At 38.6% G+C, this 17,036-nt stretch overlaps 2 protein-coding genes across 3 annotated transcripts in view; one reads left to right on the forward strand and one right to left on the reverse strand.

Annotated features, from left to right (window-relative positions):
• The window catches only part of LOC105830720 (mitotic spindle assembly checkpoint protein MAD2A), a 212,624-nt gene that overhangs the window by 53,197 nt on the left and 142,391 nt on the right, over positions 1-17,036 (forward strand). The window contains exon 4 of the transcript XR_003626331.2: positions 2,981-3,094. The gene's annotated coding sequence lies outside the window, so the exon portion shown is untranslated. The remainder of the gene's footprint in view (positions 1-2,980; positions 3,095-17,036) is intronic.
• LOC105830721 (protein vein) overlaps positions 1-17,036 on the reverse strand; it is a 359,320-nt gene that overhangs the window by 51,139 nt on the left and 291,145 nt on the right. The window lies entirely within an intron of this gene.

Below are 17,036 nucleotides of genomic sequence, written 5' to 3' on the forward strand. Positions count from 1 at the left end.
ATCGGCGTTAACGCGAATATACAGGGTATCGCGCTGCTCGGTACAAAGAACCGAAGAGAGAGACCTTCTCTCCCCCTTCCCCCCACCCCGCGTCCCCCTTTACGCGACGTCTCTTTCTGTTTCGCCGTGGCAAAGAGCCATCCCTCTTTCGGCTTTACCGTGTTCCTCCGAAATTTATTCCTCCCTCTCGTGGCTCGCAACCCCGTTTCCACCCTCTACCTGCGACGTGCATGTTCGCGAAGCAGCAAAAATCCACCCTCCCCTCCCCCGCGCGACTATTCGTCCGAGGCCCGCGGTATTATTTCGCGAATAAAAGCCGCCGCGCGATTCGGTGCGGTATCAGGCGACACCGCAGGCAACGGTGCCGGCATTTTACGAGAGTGAATTGCATTTAATTTATCGTTACTCCAACCGCTAACGATGGCTGTAAAGCATACCGCGTTCCTTTCTTTCTAATTTGGGATTTTCCGCGTATGGCGGCGCGATGCGTGTGTACGACGTTCGCGTTGCATCTTCATTTTCGACTGACGTGACGAGAAAGTCTTTCTTATCATAAATGAAATAAGATCGTCGTGAACAAGTCGGTATTTTTTTCAGAATCTAATTAGATTTTAACTTTGCGGCTACTTTGCACGAAACGAGCATATTATCATCTACTCTTAATTATGAGAAGTAAATTATTTGACTCGTGTGAAGACACAATATGTTTATTATCTCTTACTTGTGTTGCAAATATTGTTTTAATACTCTAATTCCCATTTTAAGGTAAAACATATTGCGATTCTCAAGCTAAATTTATTGTCGCATACTGCTGATATCTATGAACTATTTTATTTTTTTAATCGAACGGATCCGAACCAATGTGCGAAAATCCGCAGCCGTTATTTTACTTCGAATCCCTTTAGAATACCATCCCTCTATCGGCTTTAGGCTGTACGTCGCTCGAAATTTATTTCAATCCGTTTCGCTCGTTTATGCTTTTCGCTTCCATGATATTGCAGTTAAGCGATTATATCGGTATAATAATAATAATAATAAATATGCGATTTATTATATTATTTTGTAAAGCTGTTCAGATATTCAGTTGGTTGCACTTAACAGAAGCTGTTATGGTTTCGTTCAAACAAATCATCGGTTAGTTCCGAACAAATAGAGATTATAAATGAAGATAATTACTATATATTACCGTTCAATTCTATATTTTATTGAGAAAAATCTAATTCTTTAAATAGACAGACATTTTCAACCTTCGCGCAATACCGAAGGTTGTACGTCATATGAATCTGATTAACTTCCATGAAAATTTTCCACCCTTTTAAGTTTTGAGACGAACGTGACTTTGTAAGTAATAAAACGCTGCTGTGTAATGTAGAATGAAAGTAAAGGTGCGCGTGTTACACGAAGCTCGCGACTCGTTTTAACGTTCCTATGCCTGACCGCAATAGGTACGCCGTCGCGTTTCGCGGCACGAAACTTTCATGAAACACGTCATCCATACTCCATACAAGAATTCAAATCAAACGTTCAGTCTGGTTGATTCTTCTACATCAACCGCAATATTTTATTCTCTTACTGTTTATCAACACACAGAGAGAATTTTCTCTTAAAATTTATCCTTAAAATCTGGTAATTGTGAGATAATATGTGACCTCGAGGAATTTTACTGTACTTTTTAATAAAATTTACTAAAAAGTTGTAGTAAAATTATTTGAGGTCATTATCTCACAATTACCAGATTTTGAAAGTAAATTTTAAAAGAAAATTCTCTCCGTGTATACTATAACGTAAAAAGTAAATGTGTAGTGAACATAAAAAGAAATACAAGTTTTCACATTATGGATATAATGAATAATTTCTTAATTTTTATTTCACCAATTAGTACAATTTTCAATAAACAAAAATAATTTATGTATTTTAATAATATTATGTTAATACATATAACAAAAATAGTTCATACCTTTGTATGAATATAAAATTATTTTAAGTGAGAGAGGAAGCAAGAATAAAAGGCACTGCAATAAACGCGACTAATTATATTTTTGAAAATTTTATCATAAGAAATTTCGTCATATTACAATGCGATAATAATTTCTTTATTGCCTTTGAGAGCCTCGCTTTTGTTATCATGGAACCTATTTCTTTATTATGCCATATTATCGTAGAATTCATGCGCATAGTGTGGTAGCAAATATATTTTTTTGCGTTTTTTCTTCCGTTATTTGCAAGATACGCTCGATATATTCAATATGCTTTTCCCCAGCATTCGCTCGTAAAAAGGAGGATGATACGCTTTCGCTTTCATGGATACGCGAGCTCGAAAGAAGATGTCTCTGTCGGTATATCGGGAATATTACTTCGATCTTCGTTCTCTTCCTTTGTCAAGGATAAAAAATGCCTGGATTAGACGTCGCTAATCCATAGAGTTATTCCGCGCGATCGTCTCCTTACAGCATGATTTATATAACGAAATCGTAGAGCTACAGGTGGATTTATACCTCGTTGAGTTTGTACGAACGCTAATTCTAACCATTCGTAAAAAGCGTCGCGTTCCGTCGAAATAGATTTTCCGATTTTCTGAATTTTTTATCGGATTATCTGTTCGATATCTATAACGAAACTTTTTATTGACTTGTAGATGGATAGAATTTAAATTCGTAAAATCCATTTCTACGACATTTATCGTCCGCATAATCATATATCATGTAATTTAACAATTCGAATTTATTGGATGTGCTGAGTAAAAGTTAAAAAGTTAATTATTTTTTAATTAATATTAATCAAAACTTTATTTTCACAAATTCTACTTACATAAACGACAAATATGTTTCTATTTTGTTAAAAATACAATTAGAAAATACAGCTCATCCGATATTTTTAATAGTTGTGTATAACACACCGATGTTTGTAATAATGGTGCATAACACACCGTTTCCATCTGATATTTATCATTTAGTGTTCAAAAGGCGTATTAATCTTTCAGATACCGTTCAAACCTCGTCTAGGCGTCCTTTGATCTGACGTGCTGTTCGGGAAATTACTTCCGGTCGTCTATTTTTCGTCGGGAAAACCACATCGTCGATTCCATGGGGAAGCGGTGAGTGAAAAAGCTTATCTATGTATATTAAATACTGGCTATACGAGACGAGGTCGTCAACCTGCTTTTAACGATACCGCTTGTCGCGTGTACAATATAAGCTATGATGGTGGTAGCAAATATTTACGAACGATGTTTGTCGGTTTCGCGTGTGCGTGGATATACGTGCGTGTGCGTGCGTGCGTACGTGTGTCGTCTACGACGAAATTATCTGACGATGATGACGCGGGTGAAGGGGGGGGGAGGGGGGAGGGGATAGGGGAAGAATATTAAGTTCTGTCGAAACGGCGGGATAACCGCGCCCGCTATTAAATATCACGGATTATGTGCGCTCGAGAAATTCGCGAGAGGCTGAAACGCATTTCGCACGGCGGCGTTAACTCATTCGGGATCCGTGCGAATTGTAATAATGGCCGTTTTGACGCTGACGGGTAAATAAATGCCGCGACTGTCGTTTAACGTTAATATTTCGTACCGTTTATTCGCAGACGACATAGTATACGTTTTTTTTTTACTCCAAATATTATAAGCATTTTAATACGTCAAGCGAAACGGGTTTTGTAAATAACCGCGAAATATTCCTTTCGCCATACTGACCGGTTTGCTTTAATTAAAATGTCGGTTATTTGATATACGTTGATAACGACAAACTCAGTTATTCTCCTGCGTAGTTGTTTACACTACGAGAACGCAATGATTTATCGTGAAATCGTAATTTATATAGCACTCAAATCTCTTATTTATTTAGCTATTGAGTAAATATTATGCGTCGAAATAAATGGGAGATTTACCTCTCGAAGATTTTCTTCCAAATAAATAAAGAACTTAATGATGATTTTTGTCTCTCAGGATGCGTCTGAGAGCTTAATGTTGGCTACGGTGTTAACATGATCCGCACTAATTCACAATTTTCCAGTTAATCGTGAGAAGAAAAAAAAATACTTGAGCGAAAAAGAATTTATTTCGCCGGTTTCCTCGTGTTTTTTCCTGTCTTGAATGCCCGACTGTCTACGTCGGCCAGGTGTATCTTTTTGGCGCTGGCGAGATTTTTGGCTCGCGATCAAGTTGAATGTTTTGGCTAGCCGGTGGCACGGTACCGCCTTGTCTACCGCTTACGCGCGACAGATTAAAAAAAAAAAAAAAGAAAAAGAATCGTCGTGTGCACGAGCTTGCGAACAGCAGAGAAAAGTAAGAGGGACTTATTTTATCTTCGTTCCATTGCGCGACAGAAACGTGCTCATGTAAAACGAGTAGCCTCGTACTAACCTCTTATTAAATAATTTTCTTATATTGATCTTTTAAAGATTTGTTTATAAAATACAAAGCTTTGTAACGTCCTTGATTGAGATTGAAATTAAGATAGAAATAATTGAACGGTTTAAATATATGCATTTAATTTATTAAACATTAGAGCTACAATTTGCAAAAATTACACTGTCAAAAGGTAAAACTATTAGTGCATCTTTCTGGAAAATATGATTGATAAAATTGTAACATTGTCACACAAAACGTAAAATACAATAAATTGATATAATAATTAATTTTTGTTGCCACACGAGAATCTGTTGTTTCCGGTGTAATAAATGTGTAATTTTTCTGGGTGTATTATATAAAACACTACTTTAATGAGAGGTTAAATTAATAAGTTTTTTATCTTTTCTTTTCTAACAAGGATTTTGAACTTAATTTTCTGCGAGATTAGTTTAATTTGAATGAAAGATTGAAAAATTGAGAAAATTGAAAAAATTCTTAAAAGTAAAGTTTTATTTATTCAATATATTATCTCCGTAGTTAGAAATGAAATGAATAATAAAATGTTGAATAGAAAAATAATATAAAGAAATAGGTATTGATAAATTTATGTCAGAAAACAAAACTCATCTACCGAATTTATTATTTGAAATTGGTGGCATGTTTTGTTTGTCTGTGCATGCGAACGAATCTCGAAGCTTTCAGTGACATTTACAAATTTTACGCGGGCCAGAAAAAGAATACTTAACATTCCACGAAACGCGAAATCGGATTCAAGGCAATTCATTCCTGCAATAAATTTTTAGTCTGTTCTCTTTTAGTCTGCTTTAAGCTCGGATCTGATAATATTACTTTTATTTTTGTACTAAAATCGAATCGAACGATTAATTCAGTAATCCTAATTATTTAACGTGATACTAATAAAAATATATAACAATTACTACAAAATTGTAAGGATCATATTATGTTTAATTATATAATTAAAGAAATAATTATTAACTTTATCGTTGAAAACTCTCGTTATATAATTTATAAGGATATTTCAATTCATAATTAATTACATTTGTAAATAACTAAATTCAATTATCGTTTAATCCAAATTATTTGTTCCGATTGACTTAAGTTCTAACGATTTTTTGAATCCTTATTCTTATTAAAAATCATCGGTAATATATTTTCTAACGTTTGTAAACTTTTTATTGCGCGCTTGAAAACAAAACTTTCGCTGGTGGAATTTCATTTTTATCTACGAAAGTTTTCGATACAACGTTCGGCGGTACAACTCCGCAGAAGGTGGTCTCCGTCCTTCGTAAACTTGAATATCGCAACAGGAAGAAAAGGATACATCGAAATTATTTCTATCTGTTCAACAAAACTACCACCAAGTTTTGCGAAAATCGGGAAGGGATACGTACTCGATGAGCGTTTTCCTGTTGCTCGATAAACGAATTTCACAAGAAGGTTTCGGGAGAAATGTTTAATATTCCATGTAAGTCGAGAACGATGACGATTCGAGTGTCATTGAGAAGCAGACGGGATACTTTATTTGCCTATATACGTTCGACATAGACGGGCAAACCTATGTAGTAGTCTTGACACGGTACTGTCTCGAGTCTACCGTCTGGCAGGAGTATTTCAAAGGGGAAACGGAGGGTAGACGGAGGGCGGAGAGGGTTACGAGATTTCGCTTGGGAGAGAAGATAAAAGAAGCAGCGGGTCGAGAGTGAGAGGGGGCGAGAGAAGCTTTATTTTGTCTTGGCGAGGAGACACGTCCGGAGAGAGAGAGAGAGAGAGAGAGACGCACCCGTAAACTCCTCTCCGTTCACCTCCTCGAGACGCGCGCCCCTCTCGCGTCCTACGACCTGCCACCTTGTCGTATATTTTCGTTGTTCGGCGCCCATTTCTCTTCGCTCCGGCACCTACGAAATACGAAGGCCGATTTGCCGGTTTTACGTGTCAAAACGCGTTATCGTATTGGCGGCGCATCTGCGACGGCCGTTATGTCGCTTTTATACCGATTTCGCGATGTCTTTACCCCCGCGCGTGCCTCACCTTCTCGTCGCTGTTGAAAAACGCTCTCGCGAGGAAGGATGCATCTGACACGTGCCGAAAGTTTCCTCGCGTACTCACATCTGTTCGCACGAAATTCTTCCTGCATAGAGATCATCGCTGAGATGTACGTTGAGTTATCTAAGAGAAAGAGGAGGGGAGAGACCGATGGCGTGTTAAAATTATTACAATTAAATTGTTAATTAGGCAGGGGATGAGTTGATTTATCGCGAGTCGTAAGTCATTGTCGTATCGAGTCATCTCTCTACTTACAAACTTAAATCTTATCTGATCACACTTCATAGCCGCTCGTAAAGTAAATTTCACCCTGCGTCCCATTTCTTCTAAGATTTAAGGGTGTGTTTTCACACCTTTTCGTGAGCCGTCGCGAACGAGGAGGGCGGACGATCGCAAATTTAGGAGGGTCGGAGGCGCGTACAGGAATCAACGGCGCGGTGTGGTCTCGTAAAGGCGACTAACAATGTTCAACGAGCCGGTGTGCACTCTCACCTGGGCCGTCCGTCCTTTGCACGCGGCGCGCGTCTAAATAAATCATCGTTTCAGCAAAGTGCCGCCGCCCTGAATAAAACAGGGCGCCGCGCGAAGTGCATGGTTTTAGGCCGGCTTAGTGCCATTAACGGAGGCACACAACAGGAGGTCGGGACGCTCGCGTGTGAGCGAGTCCCGGTTTTCGTGGATTAATTAGCCATTCATAAGCCGCCGCCGAATTCGCCGGCGCCGGCGTTTCCTGAAGCGTCCCGGATGTCGCGTATCGAACGGCAGATTCTGCTGCCGTTGCAGGGAAATCGGGGGAAAAAGGAAAATTGACGCGCCACCATCCGGGCTTTGCGATGAATTATTAGGTTGAGTCTGGGTTTTCCCTGTGGTCAAGACCGGTGCGGCGGTTAAGTTTTCACGGCGATCACGGGATTCGCGTGTAACGATTCTTCTTTCTTTCTCTCATGCACACAACACACACACATATAGTTGCGAAAGCTACAAAGCAGTGCCTGTTCTGTTTGCCGAGACCACTTTCGAGAACGAGTCGACAAACGAATGAAACCCTCTTTCCCGTCCTTTGCGCCACTCGCTCTCGCGAATAAATGCGTTTCGTCGTATGGAAGACGACATGGGGTTTGGCATTTTGCGCTGCTTTAATGTGGCTTCCGTAAAGAGTCCACATTTTGACTGCAGAAATGATGGTGATATTCGTATTATGTGGAAACGTTTGTTGGCTCTTTAATTTTGATTGAGAAAAATCAGTCCCTTCAGACTTAAAATTCTATTATAGAGATAAAAATTTAGAGAGAGAGAGATTTATAAAGATTGTGTTATTTATTATTAATATACAGGACAAATGACTGAATAATTGTTATATCTTTTAATGTAATTTTTTAAATATTTTTAATTATAATATGCCTTTGCTGCAAGTGTAGGTATATATTTATGTTTGCGTGCCGGAAGTAAGGTATTTCGTACTTAATGGTCTGAAAGAATTAAATTTGTCGTCATTTCAGTAACGATATATGTGTGCGATCTATAAAAAAGTACAACAGTAAAGAATAAATTTACCTTCTCTAAATGAATATCCTATCAGTAGCACTAGTCGCGTTGGAAAGTATGTAACGACACATAATCTTCGTTTTATGCGCCATTTAACTGTTGCTTTTATGCTTATAATTCGTAGATTTTTTTTTGATCCTGATGATAAGTCAGTTTATTGCATGAATATTTTTTATACGGTACATTTATATACGCCCGATCACCTTTTTTCTTGATTGCCAGACGAGGAAATACGTTCAAACCACGCCTCGGGGTTGTAACATGTCACAAGGGTAATATTTACACTTCCGATATGAGCGTAATGATAAGTACGAGATCGATATTAGTTACTGCCTGCCCATTATTCTAGTGCATCAGTTTCACAATTTCCATCATGCGTTATCACATTGTGTAACTCATGCTGAATTGGGCTTAAAATTTATCGATTGTAAAAACTTTAAATTATTGTTGCAAAATAAAAAAGATTTTCATTTTTATAATAAAAGATTTTATCATGACCGATAAAAAAATGATTTTAAATTTCAGTAACAAATTCTAGAAAATTCCAAAATTATTTTAATAAAAGATATATCGATACAATTAAATTTTAAGTTAAAATTCTGTTGAGGAAATTTTGCTCTTAAATTAGAAAGATAAATGACGTCTCATTCTTCACTTCTGGTTTTGAAATTCAGAATTCATAAAATATTCTTTATTTTTACAATCTTCTAATTTGAAAATTACTAATTTCGCAATATTATCTTTATAAAAAAAATAATTCCATACTTGTTAAAGACACAGTGTTCCTAAAATAATACTATGATATTATTTTATCCTAATAATATTATAATAATATAATTATTCGAGAAATATTGCATGAATAATTATTTTATATTAATTATTAATAATTGCTCTTTTTTTGTCTTCCATCATGTCATCTCATCTTCATTATCATATTCCGTGCCATGTAGAAATTCAACGCTGTAGTTTCAAAATTATTTGATATTTTAAGTGTAATATAAAAAAACAATTATAAAATTATTTTCGATTATTTATGAATACATAATTATAATGTATGATGCAATATATTAAATTAAGCTTTTTTTTATATAAAAATAATTCTTAGGGTTGCTAATAGATTTTATTTATTAAATACTGCAAACACAAATAAAAATGTCTCTAGATCCATAACGAATAAGTCACCTAATTAAAAGCGTCATTTTTTGTTTTTCTAAGCAACGATTTATCTATTTTTTTTATTGGTTAGATTTCATAATCAAAATTTCAATAATAATAATTGCGTTATATAATCTTACATTTATTTTGCGATTACTTTTAATACTTATGATTACTGAGCAAGATTATTTGTCTTTTATGTACAAGTAACATTAGGAAACCACACAATAAAGAACTTGATACTCGGTGTGAACGCGAGAAAATTCGTCGACAGTCGGCTTGTGAGCTTAATTACAATTTTCGTGGCACAGTATTACCGCGGTATCCGCGTATCCACACGAAAACCCGATTGTATTTCCGGCGTGAAACTGGGCGCAGTTACGCGGTTACGCCATAGACATAGCGGACTCCTTCGCCGTGGAACCATTTCGTGAGTACTTTCGACTATTACCGTCCGTTTGTACGGGGGTAACCACACGCCATCCGGGCGTTTATGCATCCACATGCAGGCGTAATATTTGTTAGGTGCTAGCGGGACAATATGAGTACGTTCAAGTTGAAAATTTACTTGTGCCCATGCGGTGCGACATTACGTCGTGTAACACGGTAACGCGCGATCTTGATGTACATATGGATCATTTCGGTGTATACGGAGAAAAAGAGTAAGAGGAGAAAAGGAGAAGGTGTGTCGCTTTTCTTAATTTCTGTAAAAACAAAAATATTGATCTAATTTTTTATAAATTCTATAAAGTCTTAATTATCATCTGTAAAAATTGAGAGCTAAATCAAAATTTAAATAAATTTAAATTATTTTGGTATTAATATTTTAACGCAATGAAACAAAAATATACGTAAAAAATATTTGTACATTATTATACGTTTTTATCTACTATATTGATTTTGTAAAGAAAATAAGAATTATTTAATCTAAAAAATTAGTAATCATCTTTTAAACTTTATGTACTCGCATATTACAATTATCGACTGCAAAACAAAATATAATGCAACACACAGTTATACATATTATAAATATTATATTGCAAATGTTGAGTGCGTCTTGTAATACATTAATGGGCATAGCGCAATACTGTAAATCCCTTTATTAAGCAGAAAACAAATACGTTTTACGTGACACGGCGCGTCTCGTTGCGGGCGTCGTTTACATCGCCGCACGATGTTTCAGAACTGAATCACGCAACGCTCGCACTGTAAACAGGGGTTGCTGGCGACGGTGGGCAACGGCAAAGACGAGGCAGGCGCTTTGAACCGTTCGCTCGCGACGATTCGATTACAACGGGGTTAGAAATGGGGCACGTGGCTCAGACGTTAAACGCTGCCTGGGGTCGGCTAAACCGACGATTCGCGGTTTTCCTGCGCGCTGTATCGAGCCAAGCCCTAGAGCGCACCAGTATATTTGCAAAGTGCGGAGGAGCAAGAGAGAAAGAGATAGAGAATAAGGGAGGGAGGCGGATAGAGAGTTCCTATCCTCGGAATGCGGAATCTTGTTGCTCCAACAGTAAACCGTCTCTGCGAGCGACACGTTGAATTCAGCCGGCTTTGCATTCATGTACATTGGTAACGATGCCGCGGCACAAATACCGTTAGAAAATTGAGCCGCTTCATGAATTCCCGACGCGTCCGCGGGAAAGTTTACCGGCTACGTAAATGGCGAGTTCTCATCGATAACGATACGTCGCGCGTCGTCGGGACTTGTTGAAACGCGCCTCCATTTAATTCGCTCGATATTCCTCGGTAGACAATGTGTCACGCGGAGTATTCAATGCGCCGCATACAGGGGATTGCGTTGCATATCTCCAATTGCGACGCTTGCCACGTATTACTACGGCTCATACGATCGTTCGACGTTAATTTATTTAGCACAACGTTGCCCGCGCCGTGCTCTCTTGCGCTGAATGCTTTTGTTGTTCGCGACGGCAAGCTTAGAGATTGCTTTAAAGTTTTACGAGTGAGGGGAGGGGGGGGGGAAGTGATTGGTTGAAACGAAAGGGATGGTATATATACATAGCGAGAACTGAGGTATTTAAAATTTAATTAAATACCATAAAAATATTGGGTAGAACGCTGAAGCTAGTTGCTGGAATGTCAAAGTTTTTTACAGCATTGCTCATCATGAGCGTTCTACTTGCGCAGTGAAAAAACCTAGCACATTATATTACATTTCGACAGTGCGAAGAGTTTTAAACATGTCATTGCTCCCTCGATTTCCAATTTAAAGATTCGCGCATCCGTGAATCTAGATTCAAGCTTAACAAGCGAGCCGATTAATTTCGCAACGTCGAGTTATAAATAAAAGTGTCCTTCCCGGATGGAACAGCGTCGCGCCCGAGACCCGATCGGTCTGTTATACGATCGCGCGGTGTCTTCTGCCTTATAGATCGCAGCGGAGGATACTGCCGCATACAATTTACATTTCCTCTGGAAATTTATGTCAGGCGCGTCCTATTTTCTATCTGATGAAATAGATGCGGCGCAAAAGCGAGTTTTCTCCCTTTCCTCCCGGATGAACATGCGCGTGAGAACGCGCGGCTCCGCGTCCAGAAAACGGTATCATGCCGGGACGTTATATGCGCCGCGAAAAGTTCGGAAGAATGACATTAGACATTTTTGGTCGCCCGCGAGCGAACTTTCTACAGAAGTCGGGACGCGATGCACGCACGGGGGGCCGCAACCGGTAGGATTGCACGTTCAATCTTCCCACGTGTACTTTTATTCGATCAGCGCAGCCGCAAGCTTAATCTTCCCCCGTGGAGTTTCCTCACCGTGAAAGCGGAAAGCGCGGGTAACGACGGGACATACATTACGAACCATCGTCTCGTCCCGCACTACATTGTACTTCACGGGAAATATTTCACATCCGCCGTATATTATCGCTACATCGTCGCTATCACCGCCGTAGAAATAATATCATAAATCCTGGGGATTCGTGGGAACTTCCCCCGCGAAATTCTGTGCACGCCGCGTCGAAATCTTCCAAAAATAACTGTTCTGCTTTCGTAAGCCCGCATCCAGATTTCGTTTTCTCGATATTAATGTTTAATTCTATACGAAATATTAGCACATGAATTGGTCGTATCGTAAAATGATTATATTTACCCTTTAATTTAATTAAAGTATCGTAAATATATACCTTGTGTGGAAAAAAATGTTACTTTAAGCGAAAATTTGCCGTAAATTTTGAAAAGAGACAGAAGAAAAGTGTTACTCAAATCAAATCAAGTCACTCAGCTTAAAGCTTCGCTTCTCGGTCGGCTTATCGCATTCAGCTTGCCTTACACCTTCATCGCGAAAAAGTAAGCAGTGCGAATAAAAGGATCAACGGACACGTGAATTATTATACATTGTCGCCTTAATATATCGCGGCGTGCAATATCGTCCGTGCTCGCGCGTTTCTTTATGCGTCGCTCATGGACTCACGGGGAGGAAAGCCTTTCCGCGCGAAGTTTCATCACGAAACTGTCGCAGCGCGCCGTGCGCCAGTTTTCGCATAAAAGCTTCGCGCGTTCCGTTGAAATAATGAGCGTCTCCAAAAAGAAGAAGAACGCACTTCCGCTGTTCCCGTCGACGACTCCGAGTCGACGTCCGACCCACCGCTCGCAATTGCAACGCGTACCGTCGTGCAGTTGCCGCACACCGGCTTTATTGTTCGATCTTTTATGCGAGCACGTTGTGTACTACGTGTTGTCTACGTCCCCCGTCGTATGTGGGCCAGGGTTAGAGAGCTTTTCCAAAAGACACAGAAGAAAGAAAGAGAGAGAGAGAGAGAGCCCTCGTCGACAAGTTGGCCGCGGTCTTGGCGGTAAGCGTTTGTCTTTTTATTAGAGTGTTTATCTTTCGCTGTCGCCGGGAACGGAGTGGTCGTTGAACGAGAGTAGTTTAGCAAATGATCGTTCAATAAAACATTAAACAGATAATTGGAGAGCTCGGTTGAATGAAAACACTATTGCGTATGAATTTTCCACACGCGCTAATTGCTGGGATTTCCTTAAAAAATTTCGCATTTCTAAATTTCGTAAATTTATAAATTAACTTCAGCAAATAATTATTATAAAAATGATATTTCTGACTACAAAGACCTTACTATACACTTTTAGTCACAAATGTCACATATTTTTTCTCAGAGTGAAAGGATTAAGAGACTTAAGGAGTTTGTCCGGTAATGTTTCACTCCGCTTTTAGCTTTAAAAGTAGACAAATTCAGTTTTGTCTGTTAGAGTTAATAAAGAATCTTATTATTACGTTATTTTTACAAGAGATTACGTATTATACATAAACATTCTTCTTATGCGATGCTCAAAATTATATATTTTTCATTTATATTTCTTAGTTATCGCGTAATGATCAAACGTCGGATGAACTTTTTGTTCAAATTCTTGCGTGCTTAGAATTTTACGAATGCGTTCGCGAAATCCACTGGTTTTATTGTCGCGCCGGCACGTCCAATCTCGGTACGTTTGACCGAATTACCGGTGGCGATCCGTTTTAAATCTGCCTTGACAACTACAGACGTGACAGGTGATCTGATGCAACGCGAACAACAGCGGCTACATGTGGCAGTACTTTAAATAGCGCATACACATGTGTGTCGCGTTGCTGAATATGGGGATTACGAAACATTGCATTTGCAATGTTTTTTTCTCTTTTTTTATATCTCTACTTTTTTTGGACACTAATAGTTTTCAAAATTTCACATGAAGGTTTCTAACTGTTTTCAAAGTCTGCACAGAAATTACAATTATTTATTAATATTGTATTTAATACATTTTTATTTGAATAACATTATTTATTATTGTAACGTTTTAATCTTAGTACTAGATATTACATAAACGAATAAAGAAATGTTTTTATTCAGTATCCATTTAAGTTAAAACACCAAAGATTTACTTTTATTTGTATATAAATATTTACGTATCTTTTTCACGAAGTACCTTGAAAGGAGCTACACCATTATTTTTACGATTTCATTAAATATTTCTTTTTCCTCCTTTCATAGTTCTACATTAATACTTCACTGTAAAAGAGCAACCGCTATATTTCAGTCTGACTAATTATGATTTACACGAAGCTGCACGCTGTCTTTATGAAACAACTCTCTACACCGTTTAGAAGGCGAGCAACTAAATCTCTCGAGTTAATGCTAATTTTAACGATGTGTACGAATGCAATCGCCGTGATAACATAACGGCGGCACCCTTAATTATACGCGAAAACCAAGAAAAAAAGGAGACATGCAACGAAGGAACGAAGACCGTTTGTCGGGCATAGAATCGTGAACCGTGGTATTTAGAGGGGGTTGTCGTCACAGCACATATTTTATACGGCAATTTGGCTGTAAGTGGTAAGAACGTAAAGTTAACAAGTTGAGGGGGTCGCCTAACAGAAACAAACGAGAAACCGGGACTGCTGGCACAGATGGTAACGGTGGTGTGTTGCATCGCGCGGGAAAAGAGTGAGGGGGAGATGGAAGTTGCCTTCGGGGGCGAGATTTACGAGCGTCGCCGACCGGCGCGAAAAAGTTTACATTTGCTTGTGTCTCTTCCTCTCCCTCTCTTTTTATCTCTCCTTTTCTCCCCGCGGCTTGCCGGAAGTGACCAGGAGGATTGACGGCGTGACAGCCGCGATAAACTGGATACTACAGATTTGACGTTTAGGCGCGTCGTGGCGGGACTGAGTATTTCGCTTATTTGCTGTAAGGCTGTAAGATCAACGCTTTCGGAATTTTATTGATAATAACGCGAAAGAAAAAAGTTCAAAATATTCGAAAGAAGAGGAAGAGTTTAAGGATTCGGAAGAATTTGAATTAACACTATTTTAACGTAAAAAAAATTGTATTAAATATTAATTTAAATTATCAAAATTTTTAATAACGAAAATTATAATCAACTGAATTAGCACCTGGAACCATACTAGCACTCTAGTTAATTACAAGTAACTGCAAATAAAGTGCTCTTTTTATATAAGTGACAATAAATAGTGAAATTTTAGTTTTCATATTATTTCTCTTAAATATATTTTATTTTAATAGGTGTTACTTTATGATATACTATACTTTAATGTCTGAAACCGATGAAACATGTCCAACCGAATCATATTATCATATTATTTTGTCACAAATAATATAATCTTCGGGATTATCGTATAATCGTTAGAATTAAATTCTAATTTAGTTCTAATTTCTATCACAATTTGTAGAATTTTTTACTTTTGAAACGTACTGCAAGCGTTTCTACATTTGAAACGTTTTCGAGTCAAAATATTGAATTATACAAGAAGAATAGAAATAGAATAGCATATCTCATTTGTTTTCTGGATGACCTGGTTTTATTACTATTCATGCTGTAAAAACCCGAGCGAGGCTGCCGAGTGCATCATCGACGTGCAATTGAAATTTCTGACAAATCGACATTCGTGTGTGCGTTGCGTAAACGAGTGCGAGTATTGCGGCCGACTGGAAAGTCCGGCCAGGGAACATTTCGCGAACAAACTTTTTTAATTAAATGGATACTCAGCTACGCGGTGGTACCGATCAATTTAATACACGCGGCGAACGAGGAGGGAAGAGAGGAGGAGGGGAGGAGAGTGGTGAGAGGTCGTCAAGAAATTTAATTTTCGGAAGCACCATTCGTGAAAAAAGCGATGATGGCAGTAAGGTTCGGATAATTTCGAAAAATTCGTCCGGGGCCCGGACCGAACAACGTTTTGTGCACGTTGGCTTGGCCCCGCAATATCGAGGTTGACGACTGCAAAGGTCGATAGTTCCATCTTAAAGCGTAAATTGCGTTACCTTCGAGTTCGAGTGCTCGCTACGCCCGAACATCGCCGCGCGAAATTACGTTTACAGAAAATATCGGTACATTCACGAGAAATATAGGTCCGGAAGATATTAACCATCTTCTCTTGGCGCTAACAAAAGAAGGAAAAATATCAGTTATTGGCTTTGCAACAATGAAAGCGAGAACCAAAGAAAGCAACGGATGCAATGACCGAGATAAAAGTAAAAGGCACCTACATACACACATATGTACACACATACACATACATACATACGTACATATATATATATATATAAAGTAATAAAGGCGCGGATTAAAAGAAAAATAAATAGGAACAACGAAAACTTGCTGAACCACGAGAGAATTTAGGAAAATGCGAACGCTGAATGTTCTGTTGATAAGACGAATCGAGGAAAACGTAGACGTAAACGGCAGTCGAGAGGGATACTTGGGTGAAGAATGAGGGGCAAGAATGATGGAAGGAAGAATCTATAGGAAATATCTATTCTTGAGAGAGGTATCGCGCGTAGGAGTTGGAAGGCGGAGGGGGGGGGGGACAAGGGAGAGAAGCATAGCTACACGGAAGGAAATAGAGAGATGTGTCCAGGAGAAACGAGGAGATCGTTCTCCAGTGTATCGGAGAAAAGATAGAGGGGTCTTCGCCTAGACTTCGCATTTTCCGTCGACTATCGAGAACCTCGACCTCTGGAGCAATCGACAGCAAACATTTCGTGAAACTTCGTTCAACCCTGCTAACCGCTAACTCGTCGGCGGCCGTACAAAGAGGAGTAACAAGAAACGCAAGCTCGATTTCTCCTGCGCTTTCCAGTAGAGACGACGGCGTGAGCCCGAACATTTCTTTGTCGTTTGCACTCTCCGACTCTCTCCCTTTACATGATATTTCAGGAATAACGTTAAAATCCAATTTTAATAACAGACTAAATTGAATTTAAAAACGACCTTTTCTTCAAAGAGTTATTATCTGATTATGTTATTCAATATTAAATATCTTTAGTTATAAATATGTGACAATCGTGACGCAGTAAAGTTGTGCTCTTTGTGCCGGAGAGGTTCAAATCCGATAGATCAGAATCATCTGATTTTTATTCGATCGCTACTTTTCGCAAACCACG

Source organism: Monomorium pharaonis, chromosome 5, assembly GCF_013373865.1.
Source record: "Monomorium pharaonis isolate MP-MQ-018 chromosome 5, ASM1337386v2, whole genome shotgun sequence".
Lineage (NCBI taxonomy): Eukaryota > Metazoa > Arthropoda > Insecta > Hymenoptera > Formicidae > Monomorium > Monomorium pharaonis.